The sequence below is a fragment of the Lissotriton helveticus genome, chromosome 10 (assembly GCF_964261635.1).
Source record: "Lissotriton helveticus chromosome 10, aLisHel1.1, whole genome shotgun sequence".
Classification (NCBI taxonomy): Eukaryota; Metazoa; Chordata; class Amphibia; order Caudata; family Salamandridae; genus Lissotriton; species Lissotriton helveticus.
In genome coordinates this window covers 903950817-903963903 of record NC_136071.1, presented here as the reverse complement: position 1 = coordinate 903963903, position 13087 = coordinate 903950817, and the positions used below count along the sequence as shown (strand labels likewise).

The following is a 13087-nucleotide window of genomic DNA, read 5'->3' as shown; positions in this document are numbered from 1 at the left end:
TTTCAGCCAATTCTGTCCTCAAACGCCAAAGTTATTCGACATAGAATTTTCAAAAATCCCATAGGAAAAAAATCCTAACTATATATACCTACTGGCTATCGCCAGTAGGTAATATATATATATATATATATATATATATATATATATATATATATAAGGGTCAGGGAAGAGTGTGTTGCATACATAAAACCTGCTATTCTCATGTAAAGTGCTGCTGGTTATATTAATTCATAGACTCAGCTAGTGAGTGATCCACCTGTAAAGTAGTGGAAAGTCCTGATGCCGGAGCAGTTCATCACTTGTCGCCCCATGGTAAGACGGTTTTCCCTGTACTACTTATCAGTTTGGCATCACAACCACCTCTTTATCCCCTTAATCACTTGCCATGCAAGCACACAGCTATACAATATTTGCTGCCTTAATGGGGTTTCAGTTGCTGCACAGTCGAAATGCACGTATCAGGGAGCAGTCCTTGGTTCACCAAGGGCATGAACGAGTACTCCCATAACACCAAAAACCTGGGCATTAGGATTGTATTTCTGTGAGGGACATCCATCCATGGAGTTGCTCTAACATCTAGTGGCCTTGTAAGCAACTATTTCAAGTCCAACATATATTCCTTCCCTTTTTAGGAAGAATTATTTTACTATATCAATTTGTATATTTTACTGGTTGCTTAGCAATGGAACTGTATATTATTTTTCTGACATCAGTTCTGCTTTACAGTACTATTGATAGCTCCTAAATCTACGTAGAACTCATCTTTTCGGATTAGTGAGGTGCAATCATGTCGCATATTGGGCACCATGATAGGTAACCCCGACCAAAATTACCAACAGGGACTATATTTTCACCTGTCCCATATGCAAAATGTGTTCAATATAGAGATCTCTCAGTAGACACAATATTTCAATAAGGAAGAAGGTTGGCTAAAAATTCCTGTTTTCAAGAGGCTTTTTATCTCCATTAGTGCACTTATGTTAAAAAATGCTCATATATTTCTAGAGATTCACTCGCAACTGCTATTATAAAAAGACAGTAAACAGAAACTCACCAGCAGCTTTTGTCATGTAGCAAATGGTTTGGTACTGGAAGAGAATAGTAAAGCCAATCTCTAACCTAGAAATATCTCAAATGCAAAAAGAGCACAACAACTCTGCCAGTTTGTGAATGCCAATCCGGAGTCAACCATAGAAATGGTACTGAAACAGCACTGGCAGATACCAGGGAGGATCTTCAATCTTCATTGGAGGATGTGAGAAATTAGAGTTTTCTGTTTGGGGGGTTTGGAGGGGTGTGAGGCCCTACACAAGCAACAACCACAATAATTGGCAGGGTGATCCACAAAAGTCAATATATTAACCTGTGATTAACCCTCTGGTAGCTTGGCACAAAAACAGTCAAAGTTAACTTAGAGGCAATATCTAAAATATTTATGAAGCGCACAAACAGTAATAAAGTGAAAATACAACACAAGAAATATCCCACATCAGTTTAGAAATATAGTGTAAAATGCAATAGATAAAATTAGACCAAAATCCAACAAGCGAACCGGAGAAATGTTTAAGTTAAAATAGCGCCGAGAGGCAGAAAGCAATAATTGTTCATATCTGGTGGCACTAGACCGGGACAAAGTCTCAAGTTCAGACTGACTCCAATGGAATGCGTGCCGGATACAGTGACCAGGTTAGTCCGCCTGAAAAAGTTAACATCTCAAAGTCTGGGATTCAGAGTTAACAACACAAGAAAAATCCCACACCAATTTCGAATAATAGAGTATAACTTCAGAAATTATTTGACACTAAAACAATGAAAATCCAATCGTTAGAACTGGAGATATACAATTTCAAAGATTTAGATAAGTATAGCACCTAAAAGCAAAAAGCTTGACTTGCGTTTATCTGGTCGTGCTAGACTAGGGGAAAAAACAATGGATCATGGGCCAAATTAACCTTTTTAAAGTTCGCCAGTCCAGTTCACAGTGCCTCCTTTATGCCGATGACCTAGTAATAATGGATCAAACGGAGATAGGCCTCCAGAGAAAACTCAATAGGTTTAAAGATTACTGTACGAGTAAAAAACTAGTGGTAAATATGGATGAAACCAAAATAGTATGTTTTGGGAGAAGGAAAGTGAAGTTCTCATGGTATCTTGGCACAACCTTGCTTGAGAGGGTGACCAACTACAGATATTTGGGAATGTGGTTCTCAGGTAACCTGAAATGGCATACACACCTGCAAGCATTAAAAATAAGGGTACTGGCATCGGTCAAAGGCCTAAAAAGCTTTAATAACACCTATGGTGAAAGGTCAGATAGACCGGTCTTAAAAGCCTATCAAGCAATGGTCCCCCCACAATTTCTGTATGGAGCCGAGGTTATTTATCTCAGTGGCAAGACCTCCTGGGATAGTGAAGAGGGAAATATATTAAAAAGCTTATTCGCTCTGCCAAAATCCTCTATGGTGCAGGCAGCACGACTGGAGCTGGGAATAACCTCCTGGGCTATTACAGTTTGTATGAGCCTTGTACGCTTCTGGCAGCGGTTGGGAGTAGGGGAAATTGCTAAAATCTCCCAATGGGCTAAGGAGGAAATTATCAATAGTGAGCTCCCCTGGGCAAAAGAGGTAAGAGCCTCAATAAGCAAGGCTTATGGGGTGCTAGATCTGAAGGTATGTCTGCCGCAAGACCCCATAATATTTGGGAAAAAAGAATTAAAGACTCAGGGGGTCAATATGTCCCGTAGTTATGACCGGGAATACCTTGCTCAAAAGTCCTCGGTAGCACATATGAAAGTGGCTTGGGAGAGCAGTCAACACTTCCCTTACGTGGATCGGTTACCCAGCCATAGTCTGAGGCGAGAAGTCCTGAAAATGCGAATTGGCATAAACCCATGCTATGCAAATAATGGGGTTCGAAATTCAATGATAGGAAGTAATGGGAAATGCACTTGCACTTTAGGAACCACTTGTGATATGTCACATATTCTATTAGATTGTACGAGATTTTTAGACTTTCGAAAGGAGTTTTTATGTCCGATTTAAAAAAAATATAAGATTATGTACAGAATGCAAGCTGCCTCTCTTTTGGTGGAAATAGAGACTTTAGATATAGCCTGCGCGTTGGGGAAATATATGAATAAAGTTAGGTGGTTCCTCAAAGGCGCAGAAGAACATGTATAGTGTAGCCCTTATCCCTGAATAAAGGTAGAGATACTAAGGGACAATAGTAGTAAAAACTGCATTCTGAAGAAGGTATAAAGAGGAAATTTTAGCGATTTTAACAAATAATGTTATAATACTCCGTTTTAAAAGGAACAAGAGAAGTTAATTTTAAGTATTTTGAGGTGTAATTGTGGCTCTAATATTATCTTGTTATGCTGCTGCTCTCTTTCTTGTTGAATATTACCATGTTTTGCTGTTGTCCTTTTTCTTATCACGGAATGTGGAATGTACTTTTAAGGTTTTAACAAATCAAATAAAGTTTTGTTTGACTGACTGACTGACAGTTCACAGTGGAGGATGCACCGAGGAGCAGAAATAGCGTCACAGCTGGCTGTCACAGTAGTGTGCAGAGCAGATGGAACATAACGGGTGGTCATCGCTGTAGCAAGAAGGTTCTCTTGGACGTCGCAGATGGTCATTGCTGGAGCTTAGCATTGCCAGTCACCACAGGCTGTTAAGGCTATATCACGAAGTGAAGATCTTGTGTTGCCGGTCATCGCTGTCAGTCGCTGTAGCGCAAACAGTTGTGGTGTGAACTGGCATCCTCAGAGTTGCAAAAAGCCCAAAACGTTAGGATTTCAACTTTGTTTTAGAGGAGTACACTCTGATGTCAACCAAGGGTCCAGGACCTGGGGAGGGACCACTTGGGGCTCATTGACTAATTCTTGCAGAGGCCAGCAAGGCTCAGGCAGTTTCAATTGGAGGTGCAGTTGCAGCAGGTTAGCAGGGCAGTTGCAGGAAGGCCTCTGGAGCTTCTCGTGTACCTGTAGCCTAGACTGGAGGTCAGTCAACTGCCCCTTGGAGTAACTCAGCCTGTAATGAAGGGAGCAGGTCCAGTCTTCCTTCACAGGCAGCAGTACAGGTCTCAAGCAGCAGAGTAGTACTTCTTCTATAGTATCCACAGGTCCAGAAGTGTTCTGAAGAGTGGGTTTGACAGTTCTATTTCTATACCTGACATCAGCTTTGAATTGAAAGAAGCATCTGGAGTTTTACCCCCACAGAGGAATCTCAACTTTTCTTCATCCCTGCCTTGGTCCCAGGGATTCTGGAATGACACAAGACTGGTAGGTGACAGTTTCACCCCAACCCATCTTGTCAGGTTGCCCCACCCTGCGAACACTGAGTCCACCTTTTGTATTCCTGTCTGGGAGGAATACACAAAGGTTAACTGCCAACAACACCCATTCATGTGACCCAGGAAAGAGGCTGCAGGAATCACATGGTTATGCCAATGCCATCTTCAAAATTGTGACTTTAAATCCAACTTTATCATTAAAGAGGATTTTACATTGCAATACCTTGGACACCAAACATGATATTTCTCCCCATTTTCAGACAAACATTAATACTTACTAAATGCAATAAGGTAATACAATTTTATCCAAGCAAATTAGAAGTGTTTTACTACCAGGACAAGAAAAAGTTAAGAAATACACAATCAACTTCTTACATACAATGCGCCCTGCCTTGTGGTCTGTTTAGGGCCTAACCTAGGGATGCATATGTATTAAAAAGTGTGTTTAAGGCCTGGCAAAAGGTTTATTTTGCCAGGTCCAAATGTCAGCTTAAACCTGCATTTCAAGCTCCAATGGTGGACCTGAGACATGTTTAAAAAGACTTCTAAAGTGGGTGGCACGATAAGTACTGGTGGACCCACTAGTAGCATTTCATTTACATGGCCGAGGTATATGTAGTAACATTTTACTATGGAATTACAAGTAAATCAAATGTGTCAACTGGTTGCAAGACAATTTAACCATGTTTAGAGGAGTGAGCACCGGCACTTTAGCACTGGGTAGCAGTGGTGAAATGTGCACAGTCCGACGGCCAACAAAAACGAATTCAGCAAAATGGGAGGATGGAAGGCACAATGTTTGGTGGAAAGCCATGCCAAGGATATCAGGTCTAACATGTGTTTCACCCCAGCTGAAAGTAGGGAGAACTACCCATCTCATGGGAGTTCTCATCTCTAAGGCGGAAGAACCTGCAAAGACCATCAGCATTGGCGTGATCAGTTTCAGGGTGGTGTTCTACCGTAAAGTCCATCCCCTCAATGGAGCTGAACAACCTCAATAATTTGGGATTCTCACTGCTCTTCTGCATGAACCATCTGAGGGCTCTGTGGTCTGTATGAACCCAGAAGTGAGCCCCAAACAGGTATAGTCTCAGATTCTTCAGTGCCCAGCCCACAGAAAATGTTTCTTGCTCAACAGCAGTCCACTTCTTTTCCCTGGGAAATAACCTCCAAATGATGAAGACTACAGGTTGGTCTAGGCCCTCCTCATTTTACTGTGACAGTACTGCTTCTATGACTTGTTCTAAAGCATCAGTCTGGTCTATGAATTACCAAGAGAAGTCAGGGGCCTTGACCACAGGTGGCATGCACATGACCTCCTTGAGGGTACACAGTCAAAATATCGAGTTGAAAATTTCGACCTACCAAAATATCGTGTTTAAAATTTTGAAGGTACAGAATATCGATGTCAAGAATATCGTAGGACAGAATATCGACCCTGAGGTAAGTAATATCGAATTCATTTATATCGATGTAAGTAATATCGAAGTTAGTAATATCGATAGCATATATATCGATGTAACTAATTTCGATGTTATTAATATCGATATTTGTATTATTTTTTTAGATTTTTAATATGTATGTGTTATATGTTTTTGTAAAGTATTTAAATTAATTTATATTATGTGTGTATTACTTTTATATATTAATACATTTATTTTTAAGTAAATTATATGTTTTAGTACCGGAGCGGGTTGTGGGTTTATAGGGGAATAGGGTGGGAAGTAATTTAATTGTAATAATTAATTGGTAATTAATTATTTTAATTGATAAATTAATTATTTAATTGGTAATTAATGTTAATTTTTATTAAATGTTATGTTTTAGTACCAGAGCGGGTTGTGGGTTTATAGGGGAATAGGGTGGGAAGTAATTTAATTGTAATTATTAATTGGCAATTAATTATTTTATTTGATAAATTAATTATTTAATTGGTAATTAATGTTAATTTTTATTAAATGTTATGTTGCCGTACCAGAGCGGGTTGTGGGTTTATAGGGGAATAGGGTGGGAAGTAATTTAATTGTAATTAATTAATTTTTTTATTTAATTATTAATTGGCAATTAATTATTTTAATTGATAAATGAATTATTTAATTGGTAATTAATGTTAATTATTATTAAATGTTATGTTTTAGTACAAGAGTGGGTTTTGGGTTTATAGGGGAATAGGGTGGGAAGTAATTTAATAGTAATTATTAATTGGCAATTAATTATTTTATTTGATAAATTAATTATTTAATTGGCAAATAATGTTAATTTTTATTAAATGTTATGTTTTAGTACCAGAGCGGGTTGTGGGTTTATAGGGGAATAGTGTGGGAAGTAATTTAATTGTAAATAATTATTTTTTTTTTAATTATTAATTGTCAATTAATTATTTTATTTGATAAAATATTTATGTAATTAGTAATTTATGTTAATTATTATTAAATGTTATGTTTTAGTACCAGAGTGGGTTGTGGGTTTATAGGGGAATAGGGTGGGAAGTAATTTAATTGTAAATAATTACAATTTTTTATGTGTAATATATTTTGTAAATATTTATTAATTGGCATTCCCTACTGTTGAACCCTTTGGAGTTGGAATAGTAATTTTTTATCCACCCGTTATCCAACGTTTTCCCTACTGTTGCACTCTCTGGAGTGGGAATAGCAATTGTTACTCTTACGCTTTCCAATGTATTCCCTAATGTTGCACTCATTGGAGTGGAAATAGTCATTTTTACATACCCGCTATCCAACGCTTTCCCTACTGTTCCACTCACTGGAGTTGGAATAGTAATTTTTACCCACCCGCTATCCAACGTTTTCTCTACTGTTGCACTCTCTGGAGTGGGAATAGTAATTTTAATTTTACGCTATCCAACGCTTTCCCTAATGTTGCACTCTCTGGAGTGGGAATAGTAATTTTTCCCCCTACGCTATCCAATGTTTTCCCTACTGTTGCACCCTCTGGAGTTGGAATAGTAATTTTTACCCATACGCTATCCAACGCTTTCCCTACTGTTCCACTCATTGGAGTTGGAATAGTAATTTTTACCCATACGCTATCCAACGCTTTCCCTACTGTTCCACTCACTGGAGTGGGAATAGTAATTTTTACTTTTACGCTATCCAACGCTTTCCCTAATGTTGCACTCTCTGGAGTGGGAATAGTAATTTTTCACCCTACGCTATCCAATGTTTTCCCTAGTGTTGCACCCTCTGGAGTTGGAATAGTAATTTTCCCACCTACGCTATCCAACGCTTTCAATACTGTTGCACCCTTTGGAGTTGGAATATTATTTTTTACCCATACGCTATCCAAAGCTTTCCCTACTTTTCTACTCACTGGAGTTGGAATAGTAATTTTTACCCTTACGTTATCCAACGCTTTCCCTAATGTTGCACTCTGTGGAGTGGGAATAGTAATTTTTCCCCCTATGCTAGCCAATGTTTTCCCTACTGTTGCACCCTCTGGAGTTGGAATAGTAATTTTCCCACCTACGCTATCCAACGCTTTCAATACTGTTGCACCCTTCGGAGTTAGAATATTATTTTTACCCATACGCTATCCAATGCTTTCCCTACTGTTCGACTCACTGGAGTTGGAATACTAATTTTTACCCTTACGCTATCCAACACTTTCCCTAATGTTGCACTCATTGGAGTGGGGATAGTAATTTTTCTCCCTACGCTATCCAACACTTTCCCTACTGTTGCACTCTCTCGAGTGGGAATAGTAATTTTTCCCCCTACGCTATCCAACATTTTCCCTACTGTTGCACCCTCTGTAGTTGGAATAGCAATTAGCCAATCTACGCTTTCCAACGCTTTCCATACTGTTGCACCCTTTGGAGTTGGCATAGTAATATTTACTCTTACGCTATCCAACGTTTTCCCTAATGTTGCACTCATTGGAGTGGGAATAGTCATTTGTACATACCCGCTAACCAACGCTTTCCCTACTGTTCCACTTACTGGAGTTGGAATAGTAATTTTTACCCACCCTCTATCCAACGTTTTCCCTACTGTTGCACTCTCTGGAGTGGGAATAGTAATTTTTACTCTTACGCTATCCAACGCTTTCCCTAATGTTGCACTCATTGGAGTGGGATTAGTCATTTTTACATACCTGCTATCCAATGCTTTCTCTACTGTTCCACTCATTGGAGTTGGAATAGTAATTTTTACCCACCCGCTATCCAATGCTTTCCCTACTGTTGCACTCTCTGGAGTGGGAATAGTAATTTTAACTCTTACGCTATCCAACGCTTTCACTAATGTTGTACTCATTGGAGTGGGAATAGTCATTTTTACATACCCGCGATCCAACGCTTTCCCTACTGTTGCACTCACTGGAGTTCGAATAGTAATTTTTACACTTACGCTATCCAACGCTTTATCTACTGTTGCACCCTCTGGAGTTTAAATAGTAATTTTTACCCTTATGCTATTCAATAATTTTTATATTTATTTATGTATTTAAGATGTTACATAATGTTGTATTTAATTAATTTTAAAAATATTGAAAGTATATTTAATTGTTGTTATTTATTAAATATAATTAGTTATTATTATTTATGTTATTATTTTATGAGTGTTGATGTATTTTTAAATTGTAGTATTTGTTAATATTTTATAATTATTTAAAAAATAATGTATATATTATAATTATTTAAGTATATATTATATATTTAATTATTAATTTTAATTAAATGTTTAATAGTAAATATGTATTATGTATTCATTTTAAACATTATAACACATTTTAACATAAGTTTAAAATATATATAAGTACTATTTACTTAATTTTACCTTTGTTTTAAAAAACGATATTTTTAATTACGATATTTTTAACATCGATATTTTTGTTTCGATATTTTTGTACTTACCATGTTGTAGATAGGGTGTCGATATACTTGCCTTCGATATTCCAACGTCGATATTTTGTCTGTCGATATTTTCAGCCTCGATATTCTGTCAGAGATTCCTCCTTGAGGGTGTCAAATTCTGTCTGGAAGCTTATGTCCAGATCTCCTTTGTGGGCTGCTTCTTGGAAGTCAGTTCAGTCAAGGGGGCAAAAATGGCTCCATGTCCATTGATTAACCTCCTATAATATCCAGAGAGGCCCAGGAAGGCCCTCACTTCAGTCTGAGGCTCTCATCCTAGGATAGTCTCTATCACCCTGATTTGAAGAGGCCCGCTGGGCTAGAAAATACCGGCCTCTCTTTTGCCCTTTCAGTAATGCTACTCTGCCAGTACCCTGACGTGAAGTCAAAGGTACTCAGGAACTTGGCAGCTCCCAGCCTGTCAATGAGCTCACCATCTCGGTGGATGGGGTTAGCATCAGTTTTGGTAACTGAAATTAGCTCCCTATAATCTACACATAGCCTGACTTCTGCAGTGGCACCCGGTGGGGTGGCTTTGGGTAGCAGCATCAATGGGCTGAACCAGGGATTATTAAAGTGCTCACCCACCCCCATAACAAGCATCTTAGATACCTCCAGCTTGATGCTGGCCCTTACCTTGTCTGATAGTCTGTAAATGTTGATCTTTACAGACAAGTTGGTCCAGAATCTATTTCATGGGTACATAGATGTGTAAGCCCAGAGGTGAGGGCGAACAGAGCAGCATGCTGCCCCAGCAACTGGTGGCAGTCCCTGTGCTATTCTAGGGTGAGGGTGTGGGAGAGGATGACATCCTTCATCGACCAATCCTGCTCCTTGAAAGACAGGAAGTAGGGGAGAGGTTCACTCTCCTCTTCCACTCCATCATCAGCATAGTGAATTCAGACCTCATATAGTGGGGCTCGAGCCAGTTTATATGGAGTACCCTTAAGGGCGTCCTAGAGATCTTGAGGTCCACCAGGAAGGTGACAACCCCTTTCTCTCCTTCACCTTGTATGGACAAGACCAGCCATCTTGGAGGGCCCTGGGCTCCATGGGCCCCATGACCCACACTTTTTGCCTTCTGGCAATACCAAGGCTTTATTACATCCTGGCTGGCTTCTAGATTGGCAGTGGATTCTTTACAAAAGTGCTGCATCTAATTTTGGAGACCCAGCATGTAGCTGACTGAATCTAGGGGGAAACTGATTCTTGGGAGCTTGCCCCCACCCCCTATTCACCAAAACCCATTTTTCCAGGTGTCCTCGACTCCCTTCTTGGGCAGTCATGGACCGTGTGATCATGAACACACATTCAGGCAACCCTAACGTCTCCCAGTGTGACCCAAGCTCCACTGTTTTCCAAACAGTGTGATCCAGATCATTGCCTAATAAACAATTCACAAACACAGCAGGGCTCACTGCTACTTTTAGAGAAACTGCACTCAGAGGGAACCAGAGCCACAGGAGAGTGACTCTCACAGTTGTCTGCTACTACAATCTGGTGCAATGTAATGGGTATTGTTGGTCTTGGCTCTCTCTGCAGGGTCACCCCAATGTTTTTATCTTCAGTCCTGTTTTCTTAATTACATTTTTTTTGGCTTAAGGACTCTTGTGAACCTTACCACTGCTAATCAGTGCTAACGTACTTGTGTTCTCACCATTAAACATGGTGAACTTGGCTTATATCTAATTGGCACATTTAATGTACTTATAAGTCCCTAGTAAAGTGGTTCTAGATGTACCCTGGGCCTGTAAATTAAATGGTCCTAGTGGGCCTGCAGCACTTATTGGGCCACCCACTTAAGTAGCAATTTTAAACACGTGGTTAAACCTGACAAGGATTGTGTTTGTTGCCTGAGTGGGAGGTTCCACCTCTTTCAATCAATAACCCAATTTCTTACAGATGATCTGCCAATTACAGCATGGTGGACTGGTTAATCTGCAGCTTCAGTGGGTTCACAGATTTATGGATTATATGCCAATTAAAAGTCGAAAGGAGTGAAGCACGACCAATTCTATTGGGTACTATTTAGGAAGGTCATGTTTCCTAGTGACCTTAACTTCTTGATATAAAATTGAGTGCCATGAATATATAACTGCAAAAAGAACAAATGATGGACGGAATGCGGAACAAATCAAACATTCACACCTAGTCACAGATCTGTGTTTAATCCATTGTTTTTTTTGCACCACACCACCCCAGTTTGGACCCAGCCATATGCAAATCAGTCTTGACCCTGCTCCCCATGGGAACAGTCCAGCCCAAACTGCCAATTCAGGTCCTCCCTGGACCGGAAACCAAGCATCCTGGGACCGGTTTCGGGGTATCACCTCTCAACAGCCAGGCTAGCTTGAGTCCAGTGGTAAAGTGAGCACGGAACCAATGTCTGGGCATGCCCTTCCCATTTAGTGCAACCAAAGCAAAAATAACAAATGATGGATAGAATGCTGTACAAATCAATGATTCACCCTCTGTCACAGATCTGGATGTAATCCATCAATTGTTTTCTCACCACACCAACCCAGTTTGGAATCAGCCATATGCAAATCAGTCTTGACCCTGCTTCCCATGGGAACAGTCCAGCCTGAACTGCCAGACCAGGTTCTCCATGGACCGGAAAAGAAGCATCCGTTGACCGGTTTTACAGTATTATCCCTCATCAGCCAGGTTAGCTCGAGTCCAGTGATATACTGAGCACAGGAACCACATCTGGGCATACTCTTCCCACTTAGGGCAACAAACGCCTGGCCTGCCAGTTCCGGCTGGACTGTTGCCATGGGTTGAAGTGTCAAGACTGAGTTGCACATGGCTGCAACGCACTTCGTGTTTGGAGAATTTTCTGTTCTCTGAAGCACCGAAATTATAACAAAGTTGTTACTATTGCATCTCTAGTGTTTTTTAATTCTATCATACTACTAATATCTGATTTCCTTTCATTACTGCTTTTCACATTCAACTGTGAGTATAAACCAGTGTTTTCCATTGTCAGTATATCAAATTGTTCATTAATATTCAAACGTCCTTTAATACAATGTGTTCTTATACCTCATATACAACTCTTTCTCATCTCAGTTTGACGTTAGACGTCTATGTTGCACTTTCATCTTTCAACAATGGTTCCCAAGTAATGCTTTATCTTTTTTTGATTGTATCTTTGCCCTTGTGGCTGCCTTAATTCAATCCTGTATGTTTAATATTTTTTCCTCTGCTGATTACATTTGATGCTTCTTAAACTAGAATATTTGATATTCCAGCCTCTGGCAAAATGTTTGCTGTAATACAAACAACGTTTTGATTTCTCTAATTTGTACTCAAGTTCGCCTAGAACTGCATTATGAGTCACATCCCACAGCAGCTGTCGTGCCCAAATGGCAGTTAATGACCACTTTGGAGTATATTATCTAGAGAACAGTGCATTCTGCTGCATAGGTGTGCACTGGCTAAGTTTGTACATGAACCCGAGATGTTGCATGGTGACAGGACAGCACGATTATCTGCTACTCTTTTAGGGTGTACTGGAGGAGTCTGAAGGCCCGAACTAGAGTTGACACAGATCCAGATATTAAGCATCTTTGTGGTGGACATCAGGCCAATCCTCAAAGGCTCGGGAACATGTGTAACTCATAGTCATCCCTGTTCCCTTCAGAAATCCAATTGTGTGCTATATAGAACCAAATTACAGACATTTAGCTGGGCACTTCTTTGTTTGCAGGTGAACCATTTTGGCCTCTTCTGCAACAGCAAACGATGGATTCTGGTGGGAAAACTGTAGGTTCATCTATCCAAGCATCACATATAATGATTTTCACTTGGGAAATGCTTTGGTAATGATTATCCCTGTATGTAAATATAACAAACTAAAGGGAGAACATTATCTGTTGAGTGACTCACATTGCGGAATGTCCTCACAAGAGGGTT

At 39.7% G+C, this 13087-nt stretch overlaps 1 protein-coding gene across 2 annotated transcripts in view; it reads right to left on the bottom strand.

Annotated features, from left to right (window-relative positions):
• The window catches only part of CNTNAP2 (contactin associated protein 2), a 2169461-nt gene that overhangs the window by 1518985 nt on the left and 637389 nt on the right, over positions 1 to 13087 (bottom strand). The gene's annotated exons all lie outside the window — the stretch shown is intronic.